The following is a 27,944-nucleotide window of genomic DNA, read 5'->3' as shown; positions in this document are numbered from 1 at the left end:
TTTGCTTCCTGGGAGTTTCCAGCCCTGCTCTGCACCCCGCACCCCTTGCACGTGTACCACACTTCACTGCACTCACGCTTGTGCTCGTCTTGCAGGAGTGGACGGCAAGCTTCTGAGGCTGAGACAGTCTCATTCACTGCTGCACCACGGTGTCCTGAAGCACGCCTGGCACCCAGGGAGTGTCCACAAAATTTTGCTCAGAGAAAATAGCTCATGGGGCTAAATAACTCCCGGAGATCCTCTTTATATATTAGCACATCCAGTCCCAAAATAAAACTTATGCTGTGCAAGGCTTCTTTAAAAAGCACACCCTGCATCTTAACAGGAAGTTACAGATGAATAAACAGCTGACAGAACAAACTAAACAGCATCCAGTGAATCAGCAGCTGACCATTCAGTTGCCGTTAACTAGACGCAGGGAGCGAGCTGCTGCTGCTGCTGCTAAGTGGCTTCAGTCGTGTTCGACTCTGGAGCGAGCAGATGGGGACAAACGCTTACTCTCACTGCCAGCGGGCGTTGCAAGATGCTCCAAAGCTCCATGCAGAGGGACATCCACACATCTCACCCCGGGGGAGAACTTGGGCACAGAAGCAGACCACAGCAAACATGACACGGGCAGGCTTGCTGAATGCAGAATCTGACTCATACCAAGCTGGTGGCCACAGAACGTCCACCACACCCTGTCCTGTCCGCTCGTGTAGCAGGGAGCCTGGGGTGTGGTTTTTAGTTGACGTTTGTGAGATGATGACGACTCTAGGGACAGGACACATTTCTGTAACCTCCGGGTGTCTGCACTGCAACAGAACTAAAGAGGCCGTGGGGTGCTGTGTTCACAACTTTAAAATCAGAGAGTTCAGCTGCCATGTGCACTACAGAGCTGAAGGCCCAGGAGACATAGCCCTGGGCATAAGCCTACAGCCTGAAGCTTTCTCTCATAGAAAAATGCTGACCTTTATTTAGTATGCATAAGTCACTTCAGTGTGTCCAACTCTTTGTGACCCTATGGATCACAGTCCTCCAGGCTCCTCTGCTCCTGAAATTCTCCAGGCAAGAACACTGGGTGGGTTGCCATGCCTTCCTCCAGGGGATCTTCTCAATCCATGAATGGAACCCCAGTCTCTGGTATCTCCTGTACTGGCCGGCGGGTTCTTTACCACCAGCGCCACCTGGGAAGTCCCTTATTTAGAACAGGGGGGCGTACTGAGAACTTCCACTGACAGCTTCCACTTGGGAAGCTGTGTGTGTCTGTCTGTGGTCAGAGGAAGCAGAAGCGGATGAGAGGGGGAGCCAGTATACAAAGGGATCCTGGCCAGACTACGTGAATATAGAACTCTGACCACAAAGGTCCATCTAGTCAAAGCTATGGTTTTTTCTGCGGTCATGTATGCATGTGAGAATTGGGCCATAAGGAAAGCTGAGTGCAGAATTGATGCTTTTGAACTGTAGTGTTGGAGAAGACTCTTGAGAGTCCCTTGGACTCCAAGGAGATCCAACCAGTCCATCCTAAAGGAAATCAGTCCTGAATATTCGTTGGAACCTGAACCTGAAGCTGAAACGCCAATACTTTGGCCACCTGATGAGAAGAACTGACTCATTTGAAAAGACCCTGATGCTGGGAAAGATTGAAGGCGGAGAAGAATGGGACGACAGAGGATGAGATGGTTGGATGGCATCACTGACTCAATGAACATGAGTTTCAGTAAACTCCGGGAGTTGCTGATGGACAGGGAGGCCTGGCGTGCTGCAGTCCATGGGGTCACAAAGAATCAGACAGGACTGAGCGACTGAATTGAACTGACCCACAATCCCTCCAGCAACCAGGCCCGATCGATGGGGAGGATGTGGATCCGTGTATGCAAGCTTCCTTAAGGTCAGGGTGGGCGCCCCTCCCGCGCCGCCGCCAGCTCTGCGTGTTCTCACGTGGTGGTGGCGGTGGGGGGATCTCCGTGGATTTCACGCCGGGGTGACTCTGGAGCGTCCCCCTGCTTACTGCGATGGAAGCAGGACGCGGCGGGGCGGGGCGGGGCGGGGGCGGACCTAGAACTGGAAGGGGGCACTTCCATTTGGGTAGGAGTCGTTGGGGTGCAGGTAAAAGCCTGGGGGGCGCGGGAGAAAAGGGGAAAGAGGTTAGGAACGCGCCCCGCGGGCAGTGGTGCGGCGCCGGGCGAAGGAGACGGCGGTGACGGTGACGGTGACGGCCGCGGCCGCAGCGCGGGGGGCGGTGGCCGGCGGAAGCTAACCCGCCGCAGGGGCGCCTCGCCGGGAGTCGTGCCCGGAGCCCCGCCCCAGCGCGCGCCGCCGGACCCGCCGCTCGTCCTCTCGAGGTGGCCGCGTCCGGAGGGCCGGAGCGCGGAGAAGGACACCGGAGCTGACGGGAGAGGCGCGGGGGAGGGGAGGGGAAGGGAAGGGAGGGAAGGGGGTAGGAGCGGGGGAGGGGCGGAGGATGGGGGCGGGGGAGGGGGGAGGCGAGTGGGGAGGGGATGGAGGGTGATGGGGGGGGAAGAAGGGAGGGATGGGATGGGGTGGGGTGGGGGCGGGGTGGGGAAGGGTGGGGGAGGGGATGGGGACAGGGGAGGAGAGGAGAAGAGAGGGGATGGGGGCGGGGAGGGGAGGAGACGAGGTGCCTCCTGACCACCTGAGAACCACCGGGTGGGGAGGAGGCGCTGACCCCCACCTTCTCATTCTGCCTCGGGTTTTCCCTTCTTCCCCCAAGCCGCCGGGGCGCTCCATCACCAGCCCTCCAGAGTCGGACGTTAGCCGGTTAGTCACCCTTCGGCACGTCTCTGCACACCCCGTCCGTGTCCCCCAACCCCATCAGCCCTCGACCCCACCACCTCGCCCACAGGAATCAGATCTCAGAGGCCTGGCAGTAACTCCAAGGAACCAGTTCCAAAGCAGAAGCATCTCAGATGAAGAGAAGGCCTCCCCGACTCCCGGCCCTACGGCCCTCGCCGTGGCTGAGTGACTTGACTTTAGCCTTCCTCCCCGAGCGGCCTTTCCTCTCCCTCGGCATTGCCCCAGGAGATGATTTAAGTCTGATTTCATCAGCTTGCAGTCCATTTGAGGGAGCACTCGTTCACAAGCCTGTCCACTGCCCTGGCCCCTGACTGACGCCTTCCAGTCTCCAGAGGCAGCTCTGTGATGTCACTGGGAAAAGAATTAGCATCACTTTAGTTCAGTAGAGCCAAGGCCTTCCGGATAAGTTCAGCGCAACACCAAAGTGAATCCCACGGGGAACTCGTGGACAAGAAGGACTGTAGCTCTTTTTCCTGGGGATCAGTCCCACCCCGTGAGTAACCAGATATGCACACCCGTTGTTAGATTAGTCTTCATTAGCAAACTGCGTTTTCCTACCAGGGTTTCAAAGACCGTCAGTGGATCTTGCTTCCTGAAATGTTAAATAGAAATGTTGATAGGAATAGAATAGAACAGTTATACAGGCTTTTGGGCTTCCGTGGTGGCTCAGAGGTAAAGAATCTGCCTGCAATGCAGGAGACCTGGGTTCTATCCCTGGGTGGGAAAGATCCCCTGGAGAAGGGAAAGGCAACCCACTCCAGTACTCTTGCCTGGAGAAGTCCACAGACAGAGCAGCCTGGTGGGCTACAGTCCAGGGGGTTGCAAAGAGTCAGACACGACTGAACAACCAGCACATATACAGGCACCTGTAGAAGTCCCTGTAGGGGACTGTAGATAGAGAGGGAAACCCAAGAAACTTTGGGAGACCACTGCGAGTTAGTGATCGTTCAAGAAAGCTATCAGAATATCATGGAAGGAAACAGGCTTGCGTAACTATAAAACCATAAATAAAAGCATGAGATATGCCCCAGATCATTAGGTGGAAGAAAAATATTACCACCCTTCCACTGATCTGAGTAAGTGCTATCATAATCCTAGTTTAACTTCAGAGGGTCAGACACTCTCCTGCAAGGTATGAAGGAGGAACTAGGGATATAAGCCTTGTGTGTGTCTCCTCAAAGAAGGTGGTCTTTTCTTCTCCCCACTTTCCTTTGATTATAAAATTGTAGCCCACTTTAATCTCAGGGCTGAGCCTCCCACCTGCCCGCTTGCTTATCTCACAAGCATCCTATATTAATAAATCTATTTCTTATCTATTTCTGTGCCTTTTGCTGAATTCCTTCTGTGCTGAGGTACAAAGATCCTGAGCCTCAGTAAGTCCAGACACAAAGTAAGTGAATCTAATTAAAAGATTAGGGGTTCGAGTCCCAATCTGAGGTTTGACCTGGAGAAGGGCAGGTTTGAGTCCTGGCCATATGGGTTCAAGTCCCATTCTGTGTTGCATGATTTCAATGTGACTTGGTTTTTAAAGCCTTCCAAAATCTATTCCCATAGTGGCTCTGTAAATTCACCTCCTAATCCTCTACAATCCTGAATCAGAGTCTGATTTCAGTCTGATCATTTCTACAAATATTTATTGAATGCCCCAGGCACTACAGTATGTATTACAAATAAATAAGACAAAGTCCCTACCCTAAAGGAGCTTAGGACACATCAGGAGAGTCAAACACAGAAGTAACTATAACATAATCGAAGTAAAAATAATCAGTAACTTTACTGAGTGCTTCATATAGTCCAGACACCATTCTAAGCCTTTCATATCCATTCCTTTAATTCCTACAGTACACCTACCAGGTAGGTATCACCAGTGAAACAGGAGGGAAGGGAGCAGGGAGAAATCCTTTAAAAGAAAAATATAGTGCAAGGACATTACATAAATTGATAAGAACCGAATAATTCCAAGACGGTGGACACATGGAACGAGTTGGCTTCCACTAGACCTTGAGTCTCAACATAGACTCATACATGCAGTGTGTTTCTGCTCGGTCGTGTTTGACTCTTTGTGACCCCATGCACTGTAGCGTGCCAGGCCCCTCTCTCCATGGAATTTTCCAGGCAAGAATACTGGAGTGGGATGTCATTTCCTCCTCCAGGAGATCTTCCTGACCCAGGGATCGAACCCGAGTCTCCTGGATCTCCTGCATTGGCTGGCAGATTATTTACCACTGTGCCCCCCGGGAAGCCTCATTATAGCACATCAGCACACTAAATAACACACCCAGAGGTGCCATGACAGTTCCAAGGCCAACCATAAAGGTAAAAAAGCAGGCAGTGGCCCAATTCTTGGAAATTCCCACCCCTTCCCCCAAATTGTGAAATATTCCTCCCACTTATTAGCTTGTGAAATTACCCACTCCTATAAAAACTGACTACCCCATACCCTGGAGCCATTCTCACCTTCTCCAACAGCCCACACTCTGAGGAGTGTGTTTCTCTCTAAAGAAATCCACTTCTCACCTATCCCTTTGTCTCTCACTGAACTCTTTCTGACTCGATGGACGTGAGTCTGAGTGAACTCCAGGAGTTGGTGATGGACAGGGAGGCCTGGTGTGCTGCGATTCATGGGGTCGCAAAGAGCCGGACACGACTGAGGGACTGAACTGAACTGAACTGAACTGAGCTCTTTCTGAAATGAGACGTCAAGAACCTGAGCTTCACTAAGTCCTGAGACCAGGTGTGATCTCAGTTACAACACTGTCAGTTCAAGTCCCAGTCTGGGTTTTGGCCGGACTTGAGACCAGTCCACCTGGGTTCAAGACCCAATCTGAGTTGCACGGTGTCAACAATATCCTCATTCCACAGCTAAACCACAGAGGTGGTTTCCCAAGATCACATAGTTTGGTGGACCCAGTAATTGAAGCCTCACCACATCCTTAACTACAGTATTTGATAATGTGAAGAAAGCTGTGCTTGATGAGAATGAAGTCTTCTGGAAGCATAAAGGACACAGTCAATCAGCTTGGAGCCAGGGGACACGACCTCACTGAGACAGTGCCACTCTATTCTTCCTGTCTGTCCCACCCACTTCCAGAAAGAGGTTGGGCCAGCTGACACCAACAATGAATACGTTAATGCAGTGATAAAACAGAAATGGTAGATCAGGACCAAGGAAACTGTAAATATCATACAGAAATCAAAACCAGAGGAAAAATAAATTTAGTCCCCAAGAAACAGTTTAATCCCACCATACTTTGCAGACTTTGATATCTGACTCTGCTCTGAGCTCTTTGGTAGTCAAAGAGAAGACAGAGTCATGGGCAATTGCGTAATGTTTGTTATCCTAAAGGGAAAAGCAAACCAGTTCATCGAGGGGAAAATCAGCATTTCTCCAAGCTATGTTCTAAAATAAAGGTTTCAAGTAAGAATTTTATGAATGCCACTGAGAGCCATAATAGAAAAAATGGCCCCTGTAATGCTGGCATATCAAATGTAATAGGAGATTTTATATGGAAATTTCTCCTTCAATTCATTGGTAAAAGCCAAGAACATGGCATAAATACTATTCAGCAAAGATGACTCCATTAATGCTACTGTTGTCTGAACTCAGAACCTTCTGGTGTCTAGATTTCTACCTGAGTCCAGAAAAACAGGGATTTTTCTAGGCTGAGAAGCAGGATAAAGGCATGGAGAGAGGAGAAACGACATGGTCTACCCTGTGCCATGATTTTTCATGTCTGTTTGAGGAGGCAGAGATGCAGGAAAGCCAGCAGTGAACACACCTTTGTCACCTGCTGGGAGTCTGCCCTGTCCAGGCTCCGGGTCACAGCAGCGGGCAGGACAAAATTCCTGTTCCCCAGGAGCATCTGCACCAGACGGTGGGTGTGGGGAGGAGCAGGGAAATAGATCAGAGAACTGGCCACGGGCTTTGGAGTGGTGGAGGTCCTTGGTGGTCCTCACTGCAGTGTTAGAGGTGAGGTGGGAATGGAGACCCAGGTGGTGTGCATGGAGGTGGGAGCAGGAGTCGAAGAGTGGAAAGTGAGGGTCACAACTCTTTTAGGAGGTTTCTTGTGGAGGGGGTGCGGGGATATGGTGCTGGAGGGGGACAGGGATAGAGGAAAGCATCTTCAAAAATAGTGGTTGATATTAAGATGTATGTGTGTGTGCGTGTGTGTGTGTGTGTGTGTGTGTGTCAGAATAACACAGTAAATAGAAACTGTTGATGTAAGAAGGAAACAATCCATGTAGAAGCACAGTCCTGGGAAAGGGAGAGAGGAGGGAACACAGGATCCCCGAGGAGAGGCTGGCCTTAGAGAGGAGAAAGGGCATTCCTTGTAACAGAGGAGAAAGCAGAGTGAGCAGGCTAAGTCATAAGTTAGGTTATGGGTTTGATGATAGCAAAATGGGTGTTTCCTCCTCATCTTTCTTTGACATGTGAGGCAAGGTCGCTCCCTAAGAATGATGAGGAGGTGAGTGACTGGAGCCTGGCATTGTGGATTTCCATCAGAAGCCCCTGAGGTGTTGAGCAGGGCGCTCCGAGCCTCCCTCCTCACCGCAGTAACTAGCTTCCTGAACTAGGGTGCTACATCCTCCACAACGACCCCATCCATAAACTTTAAACTCCAGCATCAGGCTTTCTGACCTGGTAGCCAGCTTTCTATTTTCCACCAACTTGTCCTTACAGAAGCACACCCCTACTGAGGACCCAGGGACTTCAACTATTTCTCTGGTCTACTGGGTCCCAATCAGGTTTCTTTTCCCAGCATCAGGGTCTTTTCCAATGAGTTGGCTGTTTGCATCAGGTGGCCAAAGTACTGGAGCTTCAGCTTCAGCATCAGTCCTTCCAATGAATATTCAGGACTGATTTCCCTTAGGATGGACTGGTTGGATCTCCTTACTGTCCAAGGGACTCGCAAGAGTCTTCTCCAGCACCACAGTTCAAAAGCATCAGTTCTTCGGTGCTCAGCCTTGTGTTTTGTCCAGCTCTCACATCTGTACACGACTACTGGAAAAGCTATAGCTTTGATTATACGGACTTTTGTCGGCAAAGTAGTGACTCTGCTTTTTAATGTTCTGTCTAGGCTTTTCATAGCTTTTATTCCAAGGAGCAATCATTTTTGATTTCATGGCTGCAGTGATTTTGGAGCCCAAGAAAATAAAGTCTGTCACTGTTTCCATTTTTTCCCCATCTATTTGCCATGAAGTGATGGGACCACGCCATGATCTTAGTTTTTTTAAATGTTGGGTTTTAAGCCAGGTTTTTCACTCTCCTCTTTGACCTTCATTAAGAGGCTTTTTAGTTCCTCTTTGCTTTCTGCCAATAGGGTGATGTCATCTGCATATCTGAGGTTACTGATATCTTGGTTCCGGCAATCTTGACTCCAGCTTGTGAATCATCCAGCCTGGCATTTCACATGATGTACTCTGCATATAAGTTAAATAAGCAGGGTGCCAATGGACGCCTTTCCCGATTCTGAACCCGTCTGTTGTTCCATTCTGAAGGAACTCTTTTATGAGGTTCTGATTCTAGACTGTTGCTTGTCCTGCATACAGGTTTCTCAGGAGACAGGTAAGGTGCTCTGGTATTCCTATTTCTTCAAGAATTTTTCACAGTTTGTTGTGATCCATACAGTCAAAGACTTTGGTGCAGTCAATGGAGCAGATGTTTTTCAGGAATTCTCTTCTTTTTCTATGATCCAATAGTGGAAAGTGGAAACTGAAAGTCACTTGGTCGTGTCTGACCCTCTGTGACCCCATGGGCTAAACAGTCCATGGAACTCTCCAGGTCAGAATACTGGACTGGGTAGCCTTTCTCTTTTCCAGAGGATCTTCCCAACGCAGGGGTCAAACCCAGGCGTCCCACATTGAAAGTGGATTCTTTACCAGCTGAGCCACAAGGGAAGCCCATGGATGTTGGCAGTTTGATCTCTGGTTCTTCTGCCCTTTTTAAATCCGGCTTGTACAACTGGAAGTTCTCAGTTCGTGTAATGTTGAAGCCTAGCTTGAAGAATTTTGAGCATTACCTTGGTACCATGTGAGATAAGAGTGACTGTTCGGGAGTTTGAGCATTCTTTGGCATTGCCTTTCTTTGGGATTGGTGACCTTTTCCAGTCTGGTGACCAATGCTGAGTTTTCCAAATTTGCTGGCATATTGAGTGCAGCACTTCAATAGCATCATCTTTCAGGATTTTAAATAGCTTAGCTGACATTCCATCAACTCCACTAGCTTTGTTGGTAGTAATGCTTCCTAAGGCCCGCTTGACTTCACACTCCAGGGTGTCTGGCTCTAGGTGAGTGATCACACCATCGTGGTTATCCAGATCATTAAGATCTTTTTTTGTATAGTTCTTCTGTGTATTCTTGCCACCTCGTCTTAATATCTTCTGCTTCTGTTAGTTCCTTGCCATTTCTGTCCTTTACTGTGCTCAGCTTTGCATGAAATGTTCCCTTGGTATTTCCAATTTTCTTCAAGAGATCTCAGGTCTTTCCCATTCTATTCTTTTCCTCTCTCTGCATTGTTCACTTAAGAAGGCTTTCTTATCTCTCCTTGCTATTCTCTGGAACTCTGCATTCAGAAAGAACTGCATTCAGTTCTTTCTCGTTTGCCTTTTGCTTCTCTTCTTTTCTCAGCTATTTGCAAAGCCTCCTCAGACAACCACTTTGCTTTCTCGAATTTCTTTTTCTTGGGGATGGTTTTGGTCACCTCCTGTACAATGTTATGAACCTCCATCCATAGTCCTGCAGGCTTTCTGTCTACCAGATCTAATCCCTTGAATCAATTCATCATCTCTACTGTATAATTATAAGGGACTTGATTTAGGTCATATCTGGTCTTCCCTACTTTGTTCAATTTAAGCCTGAGTTTTGCAATAAGGAGCTCATGATGTGAGCCACAGTCATATCCAGGTCTTATTTTTTTGCTGACTGTATAGAGCTTCTCCATCTTTGGCTGCAAAGAATATAATCAATCTGATTTCGGTTTTGACCATCTGGTGATGTCGATGTGTAGAGTCATCTCTGTGTTATTGGAGGAGGGTGGGAGGGTGTTTGCTATGACCAGGGTGTTCTCTTGGCAAAACTCTGTTAGCCTTTGCCCTGCTTCATTTTGTACTCCAAGGCCAAACTTGCCTGTTACTCCAAGTATCTCTTGACTTCCTACTTTTGCATTCCAATCCCCAATGATGAAAAGGACATCTTTTTTTTTTTTTTTTGATGTTAGTTCTAGAAGGTCTTGTAGGTCTTCATAGAGCCATTCAACTTCAGCTTCTCCAGCATTAGTGGTTGGAGCATAGACTTGGATTGCTGTGATGTTGAATGGTTTGCCTTGGAAACGAACCGAGATCACTCTGTCGTTTTTGAGACTGTTCTATGTTTCATGCACATACATCAATGTTTGTTTTCTTGATGCGTTGCTCCCTTTATCATTATACACTGTCTGTCACTTGTTGACTCTTTTTGGCTGAAGTCTATTTTGTCTGCTGTGACTGTAGGTGCTGCTGCAGTGCCTATGTTTTGGCTGCCCTGTGCTCGGCGTCATCTTCCATCCGTCCACTGTGAGCCTGTGTTTGTCCTGAGAGCTGAGATCAGTCTCCTGGAGGCAGCATATATCTAGCCAGCCACTGTGTGTCTTTTGATTGGTAACTTAAATCCAGCCTTCCCTTATGGCTCAGATGGTAAAGAATCTGCCTGCAATGCAGGAGACCCAGGTTCAGTCCCTGGAGGGAGATCCCCTGGAGAAGGGAATGGCACCCCACTCCAGTGTTCTTGCCTGGAGAATCCCGTGGGCAGAGGAGCCTGGCAGGATACAGTCCATAGGGTCGCAAAGAGTCAGACATGACTGAGCAACTAACTACATTTAGGGTGACTACTCATAAATGAGGATTTAGTACTCCCGTTTAATCTTTTGTTTTCCAGTTGGTTTGGTGGCTTTCTATATTATTTTTCTTGGTTTCCTCTTTTGTATAGTTTTTGTCTCTGCTCTAGTCTTATGTGGTTTTGTTTGGTTAACATGAGGTTTGTATAAAATATACCATGGATAAAATAGTCCTTTTTAAAGAAATATCCATTTATTTATTTTGCTGAATCAGGTCCTAGCTGCAGGCTCAGTAGCTGTGGTGCACGGGCTTAGTTGTCCCACTGCATGTAGGACCTTAGTTCCCCAGCCAGGAATTGAACCCACGCCCCCTGCATTGGAAGGCAGAGTCTTCAACATTGGCCCACCAAGGACGTCCCAAAATAGTCCTTTCTATGGCTAATGGTATCTTATCTTCATTTGCCTATACAGGGTCATCCTTTTTCTCTTCCCATTTTACACTTTTGTTTTCTCATATTATTCCTTTTTATGTTGTGTTTGTTACCAAATTGAAATAACTATATTTTTTCTACTTTTTTGCCTTTAATTTTTATGCTGTAAAAAATTAGGTGTTTAAAAACCTATTCTAATGTAGAGTTGCAGTTTTCTGATTCTATTTATCATCTTTTTCAAAGGTTTATGTGTTTTGATTGTTTTGTTTCTGATAGTAGAGCTTTCAACATATCTTATAAGGAAGGTGAATGTTGATGAATTCCTTCAGCTTTTGTTTATCTGGGAAAGTCTTTATATCTGAATGACAACTTCACTGGATATAGTGTTCGTGGGTGATAATTTTTATCTTTCAGTATTTTGAGAATGTCCTTCCACTCGCTTCTGGCCTGCAGGGTTTCTGCTGAGAAATCTGATGACCGAATGGGGGTTCCTTTGTAAGTTACCATCCTTTTCCTCCTGTTGCCTTTAAATTTCTTTTTTTTTTGTCCTTGACTTTTGACAATATTAATATAATGTGTCTTGGAACAGATTTTTTTGCATTGAGATAATTAGTTATTCTCTTAAATTTAGGGACCTATATATCAGTTCCTTCCCCTGGTTTGGGAAGTTCTCAGCTACAATTTCTTTATATAAATTATTTGTCCTCTTCTCTCTTCTCATTTGGGATACCCATTATTGCAATGTTGCACTTCCTGAAAGCTGTCATTGAATTTCCTAATTTTTTTTTAGATCTTAATTCTCTTTCCTCTTCTCTCTGTATCACTTGTAATTTTCTATTTTCAAACTCAGTAATTCTATCTTCCATATGAGCTGCTCTATTTCTAAAGCTTTCTAATGCAATCTTCATCTTGCTTACTGAGTTCTTTTGGTCCAGTATTTCTGTTTGGTTCTTTTTTAGATTTCCATTCTCTTAGGTAAAGTTTTCCTTCTATTAATAAGTTTTATTCCTGACCTTGTTGAACTGCCTTTCTGAGTTTCCTTATAGCTCACCGAGTTTCTTCATAACAGCTATTCTGAATTCCCTATCCATTACATTGCAATATCCCATGACTTTAAGTTTAGTTTCTGGAAAATTGTCATTTTCTTTTTGTTACACAGTATTACTGCGATTTTTCATGGTGCTTGATGCATTGTTCCTCTGCTGCTGCGTTTGACGTTGCAAATACCTTTTCTTCTTTAGGTAAAGCTTTTGTTTTTCCTTGATTCTCAGATACAACAGGTTAGAAGCCAGAGGCCTCTCGTTTGTTTCCAGAAGGTGGCACTCTAGCACACCAGGGCTGATCTAGCTCCTGCTGCTGTGCTTGCAAGTCTGGTGCACCTCTCTCATCTTCAGTCCCCACAGTACAGCTCCATCTCTCAAGGTGACCAATCAGCCATTTGATGGCAAATACTTACACTGGATGATTTTCCCTCTTTAATTTACTCAGTGTCAGCGATGTGTTTTTCATTTATAAGTTCTGTTTCCCGGAGTAAGGCGTACTCTCTAAGAAAAGAAGTTAAGCCTTAGAAGTAAGAGCAAAACTGGAACAGATCAGTGTCTTGGCCAGGCCACTGAGGTCTCAGAGAGTATCTGATTTAATATAATTTAGTGTAATAGGTTCCACTTGGCATTGCCTCAGACCAAGGGGCCTACTTTATGGCAAATGAGTTGTTGCAATGTATATGTGACTGTGGAATCCACTGGACTTATCATTCATCACTGTACGCAGAAGATGCTGCCTTGAAAGAACGTGAGGATGTCTCTTAAACATGCAGCTAAGGCATCAGGCTGGGAGTGGGGAGCTGCTCTCCTAGATGAGACATGTGTTTTGAGCTGAAGGCCGTTGTAAGGTGCTGTTCCTTAGCAGTGAGCTAGAACGCGTAGGTCTGAGAGCCAAGAGGAGGAAGTGGGCACACCCGCTCCCACCATGCCTCCTGGTTTCCAGTTCGGGAAAACGAGGCATCCTGTCCGTAAAACTTTCCCCTGTGTTGGGCCAGAGATTCTTGTTGCCTGAAAGAAGAAAGGAAACTGGTTGCCAGACTGAGGCCAGGTTGGAGTACCAGGATCAGATCGTTGAAGGAGTTCAGGAGGATGGGAAGGAGCAGGAGTCGGGAAAGGGTGGCCAGGAAGAGAAGGCCGCGCATGCGCCTGGTCTACTAGGAGCCGGGAGGCTGATCTCTGCAGAGGGAGGCATCAGATCAGAAAGGCAAGTCAGGGCACCTTCACCGCAGAGGGCCACACCCCCAGGCGGTAAACTGGAAAATGCAATACTCAGTACTGGCCACAACTACAGCAAGGGTAGGAGTATTTGTCTGGGCTCTGAGGGGAAGGAGAAAACGAATAGAAAACGTTCCTGCTCTCAGAGTTCCAAACCACAGCAGCTCACGGTGGGTCTGGGGCCAGAAGCCGCTGTGCTCAGGGAGGAGAAAAGTCAAAATTTAGTCTAAAGACATCTCAGTGTGACAGGTGCCCATCAGAAACGAGCTCTGAAGGACAAAGCCTGGCCTTTTACAAGTTTCACAAATAAATTTCTAAGGCACTTGAGCTTAAAATCAAAAACCACAAAACGCACAAGGGGATAAACCATGTTGAACCGTGTCAGCAACAAAAAGCAAAATTAGAGCTTCAAAAACAATAGGCATAGGAGTAACACGCCTGCTGATACGACACGCTCCAAAACGTTTCACCAAGCCTCGGCGTTGCCCTACACCTGCTGCAACCTCGATAAACCATCATTTCGTCAATTTGTTCTCTGTGAGAGTTGGACTGTGAAGAAGGCTGAGCGCCAAAGAATTGATGCTTTTGAACTGTGGTGCTGGAGAAGACGCTTGAGAGTCCATTGGACTGCAAGGAGATCCAACCAGTCCATTCTGAAGGAGATCAGCCCTGGGATTTCTTTGGAAGGAATGATGCTAAAGCTGAAACTCCAGTACTTTGGCCACCTCATGCGAAGAGTTGACTCATTGGAAAAGACTCTGATGCTGGGAGGGATTGGGGGCAGGAGGAGAAGGGGACAACAGAGAATGAGATGGCTGGATGGCATCACTGACTTGATGGACGTGAGTCTGAGTGAACTCCGGGAGTTGGTGATGGACAGGGAGGCCTGGCGTGCTGCGATTCATGGGGTCGCAAAGAGTCAGGCACGACTGAGCGACTGATCTCATCTGACCAAACTTGACGGCATCATCTGTTTTCTGCTGGGACCCTGTTTGAATAAATTGATTAGTTCCTGGACCCTTTACCCATCTTTGTTAATATGTGGATGACACTTCATTTTTATCATATCTTTCCAGTTCTGTATCAGTGGTGTAAAGAATCTAGTTCTTATTGCTGGTGTCTACTGGTGTTTGCTTTTGCTGAACTCTCTTATCAGTTCTATTAATTCGTATGTTGATTCTGTGGGTTTTCACTGGGTAAATGGATGATCATACAATCTTTGAATAGTAAAAATTTATCTCTTTTTTCCTTTCATGTTTATACTTCCTCTTTTCTCCTTTCAGTATTGGCCAGAACTATACTGGGGATTGTGGACTTTATCTTGAAGGGATTTTTTTTTCCCCCAAAGTTTTTCCACTAAGTGTAATTATTGCTGTATGTTTTGGGTTCAACCTTGACTAAGGTAAAGAAATTCTATTTTATTCAAAACTTACTGTAAAACAAAACCAACTAATAAATAGATACTGACCTTTATGAAATAAATTGAACTTACAAACATTTTTAAATTTAGCTCTCCATTAAGAAAATGAAAAAGGAAATCACAGACTGAAGGAGCATATATGTATACAAGGGCCTGAATACTCAAAAGTCAAGAATATAAAGAAAACAAGTCAAATTTAAAACATGGGAAAAGGACTTGACGTAACTTTACACAGAAGGGTCTATGGATGGCAGATACACACGTGAAAAGATGCTAAACATCATTATCAGCAGGGAAGGCAGAGTATAACCACAAGCATGTGCCACTTCATACCCACGGTAGTGGGTAGAATTTAAAAAACTAACACCACCAAATGTTTTTTGAAGTTAAAGAACCACAAATCTCTGCCACTTTACTGGCTGAAGGAAAATGGTTTCCCGCCTTTAGAAAACTGATAGCTTTGGCAATTTCTTATGAAGTTAAATAGACACCTACCACATCCATCAGGTATTCAAGTCCTAGGAATTTATCCAGGAGGAATGAAAACACACATCGGCACACAGACTTGCACAAGAATGGTTATTGCAGCGAGGTACATCAGGATCAAAATATGGAAACAACGCCGATGTGTGTGAGAGGCAGTTGGATAAACACATTGTTTTGGAATGTAGTAATAAAAAGCAGTGAACTACTTATACATGACACAGCATGGCATCTTTTCTTTTTTGGAGGCTTATTATTATTTCCTTCTCTATTTTTTGAAACAACTTTTACAAGACAGGAAACTAGTGCTTACTGAACGTTACTGGAATTTACCTGTAAAACCAGTCAGGTGTGTTTGCTGTGTGTGTGTATGTTATGTCTCCCCATGTGACAGACTGCCCCAGGACCTAGTGACTTCAGACCACACGCCTGCGTTACCTCACAGCTTTGCGGCTCAGTTGCCTCTCACCCAGGTCGTCCAGGTAGTGCCGGACTGCCTCGGGGCTCCGGGCTCTGCCGGGGGAGGACCTGCTTTGCATCTCGCCTGCGTGGGTCTTGGCAGGCCTGGGAAATCCACGTCCCAGCCCAGCTGCACGCTGTTTACGAGCCACCGGTTCACACGGCCTGTTGGCAGGAGACTCAGTCCCCAGCTCCAGGCGTCTCCTTCAGGGAACCCCTGACAAGGCCCCTGGCTTCCCCAGAGCAGGACTGGGAAGGAAAGGAGGAGAGGGCAGGGTGGGGGTCGCCGTCTCCATGTGGGCAGTCACCTAGCGACACCCAACTGCTCTGCCATATCTGATTCCTTAAAGAGAGCCGCCGGGTCTCGTCTACGCTCAAGGGCCCCAATCCCAGGAGACAGGCCACTGGGAACCGCTTCAGAGGCTGCCCTCCAGTGTGTGTGTGTGTGTGTGCGCGTGCGCACGCATGTGAACATGCCCCTTGAAAGGGACAGTTGGCTAATTCTGTTTGAAAACCTTGGGTACATAATGGTCTATTTAATTTTTAAATTTCTCGTGCCAATTTTTACATGTTTTACATTTCTAGGAATTTATCTGACTCAGGTGGTTTTTCAAATTCATTTGTATGTGTTCTTTCGTAATCACCTTTAAAAATTTTCAAGTGTCTGTGATTTATCTCCCCTTTTGTTACATGTTTTACATACTTGCGTCTTCTCCCTTGTCCCCTTCAGACACCTTTCTTATTAATCTTTTTCACAAACCAGATACTGTTTCTGCTGGTATTTTTCCAAAGCGCATTAATTTCTGTCCTTATTTTTATTTTTTTTTCATGATGTTTCTTTGTACTTATTCCATTGCTCCTTTTCCAAACTCTTAAGTCAGATAGTTAGCTTGTAATTTTTAACCTTTTGAAATTTTCTACTAAACATATTGAAGGTTATAATTTCACCTAAAAGCACTTCTTTAGCTCGTCCACACATTTTAACATGTGTTTTCACTATCGTTTGATTATGAGCATCTATTCATTTTCTTTATTTTCTCTTAACCAAGATTTACTTAGTAATGGGTTACTAGCTTTCCACACATAGAGGATTTTTTAAAAACATAACTTTGCTATTAATTTCTAATTTTACTGAATAAATTATAATTTCTACTTGAATAAATCATGGGCGGCAAGTTCTCAGGGAGATGTTCATCTTTCTGAGTGGGTTCAGTCCTGCCAGGCTGGCCTGTGTTGGGGGCTCGCCCAGATCTCTGCTCACTGTGGGGCCAGAAGCATCACCCTCCCCCCCCAACTCAGGCCAACACCCCCGGGGCAGTGAGGCACAGGCAAAGCCGTTTGGTTTTCAGCACCCAAGCCTCCCCTTTCTTCTCTGCACATTCAGCTCTGTGTTGAAAGGACCGTTTGCAACAGGCAGTACCATCCAGTGAAGTATTTGAAGCGGAGGATTTTGGGTAACCTAACTTCTGCGATGCTTATAACTGGAACAGATTCAAACAAGACAGAAGGAAAGGGTGTGTCGGAGATCTCGGCCTCCACAGCTGACTGCTGTGGGCCCTGGGGGTCTCCTTCCCTCGGGCCTTTCCTCTGAGCCCATACAGCCCTGCGGGGTTGGGGGCATGGAGCCCCAGCGCCCCGGTTCCCAGGCCTCTCTCTGTCACAAGTTACCTGTTCAACTTGAGAACAATCATTCACTTCTGTCAATCTGGTTTTCTCCTTTGGGAGATGAAAGTGCCAAAGAGACACCAAGATACAGCATTAATAAGCTTTATTTTTTTCCTCTAACTTCTTATTTAAGCTATCCTTTTTTTGGTCTCTGTCATTTTTTAAATTCTTTTAAATTAGAAAAGTATGATAACACATTTATAGGAGTGTTAGAAAATACAAAACAAGGCTACATATAGTTCTACTATATATTACAATTATTTTTTAAGTAGATAAGTTAAAATTTTTTAGTTGGAGTTTCAATATCAAAATCTCAAAAATTAATAGAATGCATATACAGAGAAGAAGAAGAATATAGTAGACCAGAAAAGCACTATGAACCAATCCAATGTAATTAAGATGTATACAATTTTCACACAGTAGGATACAGATTCTATTCACGTTCCCATAGACTGTAAACTAGGAGACACTGGAACATATCCAGGGACATGAAACAAGGTGCAAAAACTTCACAGGCTAGAGGTATTGAAATCAGAGAGAGTGCTCTCTTATCACTGTGGGATTATGCTGAAAATCAATGTCAAAAGATATTTGAAACTAACCCATATATTTTCATATACCATGTGACATTTACCAAGAGAGAGCTTAAGTTTAGCCATCAAAGCCTCAATAAAGTTAGGCTGAAAAAAAATAGAGGGTGATCGCAGAGAAGAAAGCATTTAAATGAGAAATCAATATCAGTGAGAAATTAATATTAAAGTACTTTAAATAAAATCCTATGTATTTGGAAATTAAATGTCTAGTTTTAAAATGGAAGAGGCTCCCTTTCCTAATACTTTCCAGCCTCGAAGAAAGGCCCAAGCTCATCCTGCTGACATCGTTATATTATGATTGTTACTGGCGAAGGCATGGCTCTCAACAGCAATGACATGCCTCTCCACTAGGTCCCCGAACTTCTTTGGGGGAACGGAGGTAGGGGTTAGGGGGAGCAACACCAAGAGCTCTGGGCCCTCCTTGTAGCTCAAGTCTGGGCTCTGGGTTTGAGCAACTAGCCCTTTTCTGCCACTTGGTCCGTTTTAGGGATGAGGAAACTGACTCGGAAGAGTGGAAGCTCCCTAGCTGTGATCTGTATTCCGCACTAACTGAGGGCCAGGGATGACACCATGGAGGGTACCTTTGCAGAGCTGCCAGGAGCCGTCGTGGGATCGCCCTGGAAGCTGAGGACACAGACTCCGCAGCTCACCCCTACCGCCCCCCAGCGCGCAGGGGCGCGGAGGACACAGACTCCGCAGCTCACCCCGCCGCCCCCCAGCGCGCAGGGGCGCGGTCCAGGGATGCTAATTGTGCTCCCAGGGTGACACTGAAGCGAACCTCTGATCAAGAACCACTGCATCTCCAGGGGGTCTGCTCGCACTGAAGCTGTTTGGATTACTCGGCTCCTCTGTCATTTCCCTGAGAGCGCAGTTTCTGCCCACGCAGCATCTCTGGCGTCCCAGCGATTATTCTCGGGGCACCAGAGGAGGAAAGGGTTCACCTGCCCTTCCCGCCCCAGGACGGCAGCCCCAGGAGGGCTGCGGGCACCCGTCCCGCGGGGCCCTTACTGAGTGTCTTGTCTGCAGAAGGATGACACGTCTGCGCTGCTGGGGCCCAGAATAAACCCCCTTGCAGCGACCCCGTCCTTAAACAAACCCGGAGATTGCTTTCACGACTGCAGGACGCACACCTGGTCTCGGAGTCCAACAGCGCGGCCTGCTGGAACAGCCGGTTACTCCCTGCTTCCGCAGGGTCCCCGCGCAGGGGCTGAAGGCTAGTGCTGACCTCCGCATCCACACCGGTACTGCTCCCGTTAGCCTTTCAGTAGCATGGATTTCCTAAGGACAGCAACAATAACAAAATCTCCACGAAACGCAAGGCTGAGAACGCCGCTGAGAATAGTGGTTTGGGGAGGGAAAGTGTTAGGGTTCTTCCAAACAAAGGATCTTTGACTCTCAAATGCACATTTGGGAAATCTAAGGTCCTTTCATTGTTACTCAAAGTTTCCACAGAGACTGAGATTCCTGTGAAATCCATGTGTTCCTGATACCTTCCCCTGCCTCCCAGACTACCACACCACTTCATTTCTTTAGAAGAATCAGGAGCCTCCCTCAGGTTCTATGTTACTACTTAATGAGATGTGTCCGAGATGAATGGATAAAGATGTAGTGTGTGCGTGTGTGTATATATATAGTGGCTTTCCTGGTGGCTCAGTGGTAAAGAATCCTACTAATGCAGGAGACACAGGTTCAATCTCTGGTCCAGGAAGATCCCCTGGAGAATAAAATAGCAACCCACTCCAGTATTCTTGCCTGGGAAATTCCATGGACAGAGGAGCCTGGCAGGCTACAGTCCAAGGGGTTATCAAAGAGTCAGACATGACTTAATGATTAAACAACTATATATAGATAATTAAATATATTAATATAATTTATTAATATATAAATATGAAATATAATTTAAATTATATTTTATATAAATAAAATAAATTATAATATATAAAATCTAACAATATATATTAAATATATAGGATACATACTATACATATAGTATGTGTGTATATATAGAGAGAGACACTTAGTGGCTAAATAACAATAACTATGCATATGCACAATGGAATAATACTCAACCGTAAAAAAAGAATGAAATCCTGCCATTTGTGGCAACATGGATGGACATAGATGATCAAACTCAGTAAGTCAGACAAACACAAATATTACAGAAAACAAATCTATGGTTACCAAAGGAGAAGGAGGGGTGGATTAATTATAAGTTTGAGATTAACAGATAGACACTACTATATATAAAATCAACGACAAGGACCTACTGTATAGCACAGGGAACGATATATCTTGTGATACCCTATAATGGAAAAGAATCTGAAAAATAATAGATATATACGTAAACATATAACCGAGTCACTTTGCTGTATACCTGAAACCAACAGAACACTGTAAATTAACTATAATTCAATTTTTTTTAATGGTAAAGAAAAAAAACAGGACAAGTCCTATTTCTGGTGGCTGGGTAATTTCAGCCTTGACTGAAAAGGCAAGGGCAGATGACTGAAAATAACCTTAAAGGTTGGATTCGTGCATAACTGTACTCTTTTTCTTCCTCTGTCCCTCTCAGCCTGAATGGGTCTAAATGTCGGCCTGGGGTAATGTAAAGGACATGAGCTTTGAAGTCAGGGAGTTGTTGTTGTTCAGTCGCTCAGTCGTGTCTGACTCTTTGTGACCCCATGGACTGCAGCATGCCAGACTTCTCTGTCCTTTACCATCTCCTGGAGCTTGCTCAAACTCATGTCCATTGAGTCAGTGATGCCATCCAACCATCCTCTGTCATCCCCTTCTTCTCCAGCCTTCAATCTTTCCCAGCATCTGGGCCTTTTCTAATGAGTCAGCTCTTCGCATCAGGTGGCCAAAGAACTGTAGCTTCAGCTTCAGCATCAGTCCTTTCAATAAATATTCAAGATTGATTTCCTTTAGGATTGACTGCTTTGATCTCCTTGCTGTCCAAGGGACTCTCAAGAGTCTTCTCCAACACCACAGTTCAAAAGCATCAATTCTTTGGCACTCAGCTTTCTTTATGGTCCAATTCTCACATCCATACATGACTACTGGAAAAACCATAGCTTTGACTAGACAACCTTTGTCAGCAAAGTAATGTCTGTTCTTTTTAATACGCTGTCTAGGTTGGTCATAACTTTTCTTCCAAGTAAAGTCAGGGAGATTTGGGTTCAAATCCCAGTTATGACATTTAACAGCTGGATAACTCAGGCAAAACTAGTTAATCTTTCTGAACATGATCTTTCCTCACATGTAAAATGGGAAAAATATGATGCCTGCCTCAGGAGGTCTCCAAGCGGGGGGCATCAGTGAGAAAGCAAGTGACATGCAGAGCTTGGTACCAGGCTCATAGAAGTGGGATGGGATCTGTCCTGAGGATACAGGGTTAGCCAAGGACAGCGGGTAGAAACTGGCAATACTCTTCTCCTGATTTTCTGCACAAATGGCCAAGGAAACAGGAGAGGTCAAGAGACACGCTGGGGCCCGAGGACCTACCCAGCCAGAGCGCCACCGGCCCTGGAAGGTACCCAGGCCCACACCGCCCCCTCCATTCAGCCCTGAGTTGCCTCCGGGTGCCTCCCTGGAGGCAGCAGCTTTCACCTTGCCCCGAAGTCTGGCCTCTACCCCCATGGGCTTACTGGGCCAGCAGCTGAAGAGGTGGAGGGAAAGACAGGTTCAGAAAGTGAAAGGTCCGAAGGGTCCCACATGAGGATAAAGGATGGGGTCTCGGCGGCCAGCACTGGACCCCCGGCTCCCTCTCGTCTTTTCAGGCACCTTACATGCCGCACAGGACGTGATAAATAGAATCTCTTGTCCAGGGCACAGGGCTGAGCAGTGGGAGCCAGACCCAGGGCAGCTGCCTCTGGCCGCTCAGGATGGGACCCAGAGGGACAACGGCCCAGCCGCTGACCCCGGGCAGATCACTTACCCGTCTGAGGCCGGGGTGCTCGTCTGTAAAGTGAGAGTAATGATTTCACAGAGCGGTTGGCAGGATGAAGTTAGGTGATATATTTTCAACACAGCACATTATATGGTAAAAACTAAATGAGCACCAGCATTTTGGCTGTTATCTTCATCATCGTAAGATGATTTCTCTTATTTTTCTGGCTTCATGTTGCTTGTGTTGTTCTCCCAGTGGCTCCTCCAATCTCAGGGTGCCCCCAAGCGTAATAACCAGCGCTCTTGGGGGCAGAAATATTTTGCATCACTCCCTGCCCAAAGCTTCCGGGCGGGGCGGGGGGCCCTGCAGGAAGCGAGGGAAGAAGCCTGTGGTCGGAGAGCGCCCCCTTCAGGTCTAGGTAACGACTTCCTCTCCCCAACGCAGTGTTTGGTCCAGAGCAGCCAACAGAGCACAGTTTAGCGCATGGCTCGAGGAAGCACGTTCACCTTAATCCGTCCACAAGCACCCGTAGGCCATGTACACACGTCAGGGAGACCCAGATCCTCGTCAGGCGTCCTCTATGGGACGCCTCCCTGAGGACACGCCATAAGCTTGCAACAGCCAGCCGATGCTGCGAAACTGACACCCCCCTCCCATCTGATTCCAGGCGGGTGTGACCTAAAGGAGACGCGTGTGCGCCAGTCAATCATCCCCTAGCAATCTCACCTCTGCCGCTGGGTTTCGGTGTTTTATTTGTTGCCGGGGAGGGCGTACTTGGCGGAGACAGCAGGAGGAGAGTCAGGGAACACATAGAAGGCAAGGAGATTGGAGGGTCACGTGGTCCCAGGGACTCACTGATGCGAGCATCTGGTTATAGGTAAGCTGGGAAAGGAGACCCTAGCCCTGGGGCAGGGGTTCCCAGGGATGAACAAGAGCGCACTGTCCCCCTGGGAACTGCCCGAGTCTGGGCCAGGCCGGGAGAGGCCAGCTGGCAGGCAGGGGCTCCTGGACACTGCACTGCCAGGGTCCAGCCTGCTCCAAACAAAGATGCCCATTTGCCCAAAGGTGTATCTCATAATATCGGGGAACCTGCAATGCCCGCAGGACTGTGGATGGCACGGGAGTTCCTAGGGAGGCCAGAGCCCAGAATGGCCACTGGCAGGGCCAGCAGAGGTCACTGGGAGGACCTCTCCAGGCTCTGTATCAGAAGCCCAGTGCAGGGTTGCTGGCCCTGGAAGACACCCGCTGGGCAGGGCTGAGCCTGTCCACACAGGCCTGTGGTGCACAGTGCCCAGGGGCAGGCTGTGACTCAGCACCCGAGCCTCCTGGAGTCGGTCTCCGCAGCTCGGACTTACGGGGGCGGCCCAGGCCAGAGGTGGGGACCTCTGGGGTCTCTCGGCAATGCCACCATGCTCCAGGGTCCTCCACGCTCCAAAACAGGGGTACCGGAGCCACCAATGCCAGATCTCGGGGGACCTCTGGGGAGTGATTCGGGGAAGCCCTTCAGTGAGAGTTACCTGGGAGACCTGCCAGGTAACTGGGCTCCGGCCCGATCTACCTCCCCACTCCTCGCTGAGTTCCAGGGTGTTGCCTGCTGTGCTGGCTTGGTTGCTGTGCGCACAGCCAAGAGGTACAGGATTCCCAAAGTGGGAGGCGCAGGGGACAGACCTGTACCTGCGCCCCCCCCCCATCCAGGATGGGCAGCCAGGCTCCTGGGGGGACACTCTGGACGCTCGTGCTCCAAATCAGAGTCTCGTTTACTACATCCAGTTGTACGTAGATAGACATATACCACTTATGCATATATATATACACGCAAAGAAACAAAAACTGCACAGCAGCCAATATAGCAATACACAGACTACTTCATCACCAGTCTGAATTTAGTAATATTTTCCCCCATTGTTAATTTACAGATTTAATGCAATTCCAGAGTTGGCAGGTAGCTACGTGGTTGACTACCTCCTGTATTAATGGTGGCTTTGAAAAGCTGTCCAATCCTGTGGAAAGTTACTTGGCACTATCTATAAGGAATCATAAAAATATTAAAGCCCTTTGGCCCGTACTCTTATCTCTGGGAATCTATCTTAAGGAAATAATCCGAACTATAAGAAAAACCGGATGCTCACAGTTGCTGACTGCAGTATCTATAATGATGAAAAATTGGAAGCAACTTGAGTGCTAACTAATAAAGTGATCATAGTACATTATGGAAAGAATATCATGCAGATATTAGAATTACTGCATAATAACTTCAATGAACAAAGCACAATTCAAGTCTCTATTGTTACAACTGGTAAAAATCTCAGAAGCTAAAAGTTCAAAAAATTATACTTTACAAGTTGGGGTAGCAGGTGGCTATCTCCTTTCTGAATGTGCTCCACTTTTCCTGCTATAATAAGAGAAATTAAAACCAGGGCAAAGTTGAATTAGAAAAGTGTACTTTGATCTTTGTGACTGAAGTAACTACATCAAAAGGAAAGGCAAGAAGATTTGGCCTGCCAGCTATCACTGTTCACTTGTTAGATTTTTTTTTTTTTCCCTTAATTGCAGACACAGTACTGAAGAAGAAAAAAAATTCTTGAACATTTTTGGAACATCTTGGAAACCGAACCGATTAAATGATAGTGAACATTCTATCTCAAAGCAGCCACTGCAGACAGCGGCCGGGGCTGCACGTCCACGGGGCTTTGGCCAAGCATTAGGGGGCGTGGGGTGAGCTGCCTTCCCACCAAGGGTGGATTCAGGGAGGGCAGTGCTCAGGTGGACACTGGCCTCAGGGCATCGGAGGCTTTGCTGGATCGTGAGAGGACGCGCATGGAAGAGTCCTACTTGGGATAAAGACCGTGTTTCCAGTCTGCCTCCACAATGTCCCCATCAAAAGCATCCTGCTGAACTCTGTGCGTTTCTACGTTGCTGCTTAGTTACTGAGTCGTGTCTGACTCTCTGCGACCCCAGGGACTGTAGCCCACCAGTCTCCTCCGTCCGTGGAATTTCCCAGGCAAGAAAACTGGAGTGGGTTGCCATTTCCTTCTCCAGGGGATCTTCCTAATCCAGGGATCAAGCCTGCATCTCCTGCATTGGCAGGCAGATTCTATAACCACTGAGCAACCAAGGAACCCTTTATATATTTCTATAAGTCATCTCAAATTCCCACTGAACAAGATGATTACCTATATAAGTAAGACATCTAGATCTAAACAACAACAAGAATTTACTGTATGTCCAGCCCTATCAAAGATGTGTGTAGACTCTTCAACAAGGTGCTGCCCTCACGTCGGTCTGGGAGACTGCAGATGAGGGGATAAATGTAAGCCAAGAAATGAATGAACGGAGACCAGATTTCTACTAGACAAAGGAGGAGCAGGAGCTGAGAAGAGAGGGCACAGGGAGAGTCATCCACAGGAAAAAAGACATCCTGGGAAGACAGGGAATCCATGGACCACAGAACCCCCAGGGACATAAAAGCATCACTGGAAACCAGATTGAGCTTTGGTTTGGCTTCATGGTCCTGCTTTCTGTTTGGGCAAACTAGGAAGCCCCATTTTGATCCAAGGGCAAACACTTCTTGTTCCTTTTGGTTTGTGGGAGAAATTTCAATCACGTCCTTAGGACAGCGCAACACTCAGGTTGTCATTTCTTTGAAAGATACAGGAGACAGGTGAGCAGTGGAGTCAGGGCCTTCTGCCCACCGCCCTGCCGGCCCCGAACCCATCAATCTCTAGTAGCTGGCATGCTCAGCTTCTACTGTCAGGCTGCTGAATATGGCTTCGGACCCGGGTCAAAGATTACATGAAGGCTTAAACGGACGCTAAAATTATTCTGGTCTTCTTTTATTGCTTGATTGATGAACTAAGATATCATTTCTGAAGGATATGGCCTGGATTTTTATTACTGTGCAGATAAGTGGCTCATGCTGTCAAATTAAAAAGCTGTGCTATCTTTTCCAAGAGTTCATATGACACTGGGACAGGGACATCACTGAGTTTTCTTTAAAAAAAAAAAAAAAGAATTGAAGACCACATGGGAATTTCTGTGTCCATCAGTCAGCATCCGTAGGGTATCAACTTGATGTGATGCACTATGCTGACAAAGCAGGTTAATACACACGTGCACACACCTACAGATATTACACACACACACACACACACGACAGGAGCCCAGCTCCCAGAGTGCTCTGAGCCAGTCTCTTAGATCAGAGGGAACACAAAATAAAGACAGGGAGTCCAGTCCTGTGTGTGCAGGTGGGTGAATCAGAGCTGACACATGGCAAAGCCAGGAGCGTCAATCCACAGCAAGGCCAGGCGATCTTCCACCCACCTCCTCCCACGGTCTGACCTCGTCCACCCAGCCCCTCACCTGCCCCCATCATTCTGACACCCTCCCCCACTCCCCAGTGTGTCAGGAACCCCCTGCCAGGGCCCCGTACAAGCTTCCCCACTGTCGTAGACGTCTCTGTGACTGTTCCTTCACGTTCCTTTGGCTTTCCCCCGATGCCACAGTCCGAGGAAGGCCTTCCCTGGCCACCCCATCTCTATAAAAGCCCCCCACCCTCGGATCTCTGTTCCTTGCATTATTTTTGCCCTCAGCACCTGCTGCTGTCTATCAGAGCATATGGTGTATTTATCTACATTGCTACCATCCTTCTCCCTCGCGAAAGCCCCATGAGGAGGGCAAGACATGTTGTCTGTTTAGCTCCTGCCCCATCCCTGGAGCCTCGAACAAGCCCAGAGCGTGGCAGGCGTCATAGAGGTCACCGGGTGTCATCAGGAGAACGTGCGCAAGGGCCCTTCTGTGTTCCTTGGGCTGCCAGGTGCTTCATGTAAGTCACGTGTTGGAACCCTCGTAGCAAGCAGTTCCGCGGGGCAGATGCTATTTTAGGAATTTAAATGTTTGTCCTTAAGCCCACGGGATGTTTTGGAGTCCTTCTCAGGGGAGTTTCCCAACAGCTTTCACAGGGCAGTGCCCGTCACTAGGTAAATTTTCCCTGGCCTGAGGACTGGGGCCCCGCTGTCGCGTAGACACTCAGCCAGGTGTTTCAAACTGCAGACACGTTCATTCACTGCAAGAGAAAGTTGCCCCACGGTGGGAGGGGACATGGGCAAACCTACGGCTGATTCACGTTGATATCTGGTAGAAACTAGCACAACACTGTCAAGCAAGTATCCTTCAGTTAAAAATAAATGAATTTTTAAAAAGATTCAAGAAAAAAAGCTGCCCCATGAACAGGCATGAGAACCACAGGCCGTGGATGGTCTTTCCTCCGTAGCCAGACCCACGGGAAACCACACCATTGGTGGCATGGTACAGCCCTCCGGCATCCTTCTCGGGGTTAGGACCCCACCTGAAGCCTGGAACATGCGGGGCCAGGTCCGATCCCCTCAGCCCCAGGCAGCACTGGAGGGAGGGCTGACCCCGCTCCTGGCGCCCTGTTTCCCTTCTCTTGCTTCTCTGCCCCTCTCTGCCCCCGAGCCTGCTTGGATCCCCCAGGCTCTCATGCCTTCAGGCTTCCAGTCGGATGCCAGCCGGAGGTACTGGCAAGACAGATAAAGGGCAGAAAGAGCCCGGTGTTTCCCCAAACTGCCCACAGCAAGGCCATCATCAATCTGGCAGTGGCTATGGGGCCCAATGATGTCCTCTCCTCTCAGGCCTCCCCTCAGAAGCTCCCTGCTGTATGAAAGCTCTGGATGGTTCACTCTTAGGTCAGCGTAGCCCTATCTTTGTCAATAATCTGTTTACTGAAGTCTCTTCCATTAACCCCTCAAGGGCCATCTGACTTCTCCCAGGACCCAGAGAAACGCAACCTCGCGGCCAGCGTTTAACTTGAGACTCCACTGCCTGCAGGTCCACCAGCCGACCAGCTCTGGGACCGGTTTACGGAGGCCTTTCCAGATCAGCGCTGAACATCAGAGCCTTCTCTGATGATGGAACCGCCCTTGATCTGCCCTGTCTAAACTAATGGCCACAGGCCACGTGGTCTCTCAAGCACTTGAAACGGGACAAGTGAAAGGAAACTGATTTTTAAATTTTATTTTGTCTTTTAATTAATGTTGACTTAAACCGCCACATGTGGTCACCGTATTGGACAGCCCAGGGCTAACCATTTACTCAGTGAACTTACTGCCAGCCTGGTGGTTCCT

At 47.4% G+C, this 27,944-nt stretch overlaps 1 protein-coding gene and 1 long non-coding RNA gene across 4 annotated transcripts in view; one reads left to right on the top strand and one right to left on the bottom strand.

Annotated features, from left to right (window-relative positions):
* Positions 1 to 891, bottom strand: part of PSD3 (pleckstrin and Sec7 domain containing 3) — a 607,319-nt gene extending 606,428 nt beyond the window's left edge. Inside the window, exon 1 of the mRNA XM_086380548.1 lies at positions 77 to 891. The gene's annotated coding sequence lies outside the window, so the exon portion shown is untranslated. The remainder of the gene's footprint in view (positions 1 to 76) is intronic.
* LOC147343859 (uncharacterized) lies at positions 890 to 27,835 on the top strand. Of its 3 annotated transcripts, none has more exons than XR_015156258.1 (3): positions 890 to 2,088; positions 2,714 to 8,362; positions 27,571 to 27,835. It is a non-coding gene; the product is annotated as an uncharacterized LOC147343859 (long non-coding RNA). The 3 variants fall into 3 exon arrangements; XR_015156259.1 differs by lacking the exon at positions 27,571 to 27,835 and adding an exon at positions 24,358 to 25,751; XR_015156260.1 differs by lacking the exon at positions 27,571 to 27,835 and adding an exon at positions 11,452 to 15,410.
* Positions 27,836 to 27,944: the final 109 nt, after the last annotated feature.

This window comes from Bos grunniens, chromosome 27 (genome assembly GCF_055505025.1).
Source record: "Bos grunniens cultivar Pamir isolate PY7600 chromosome 27, Bosgru_T2T1.0, whole genome shotgun sequence".
Lineage (NCBI taxonomy): Eukaryota > Metazoa > Chordata > Mammalia > Artiodactyla > Bovidae > Bos > Bos grunniens.
This window is presented reverse-complemented; position numbering and strand designations above follow the sequence as displayed.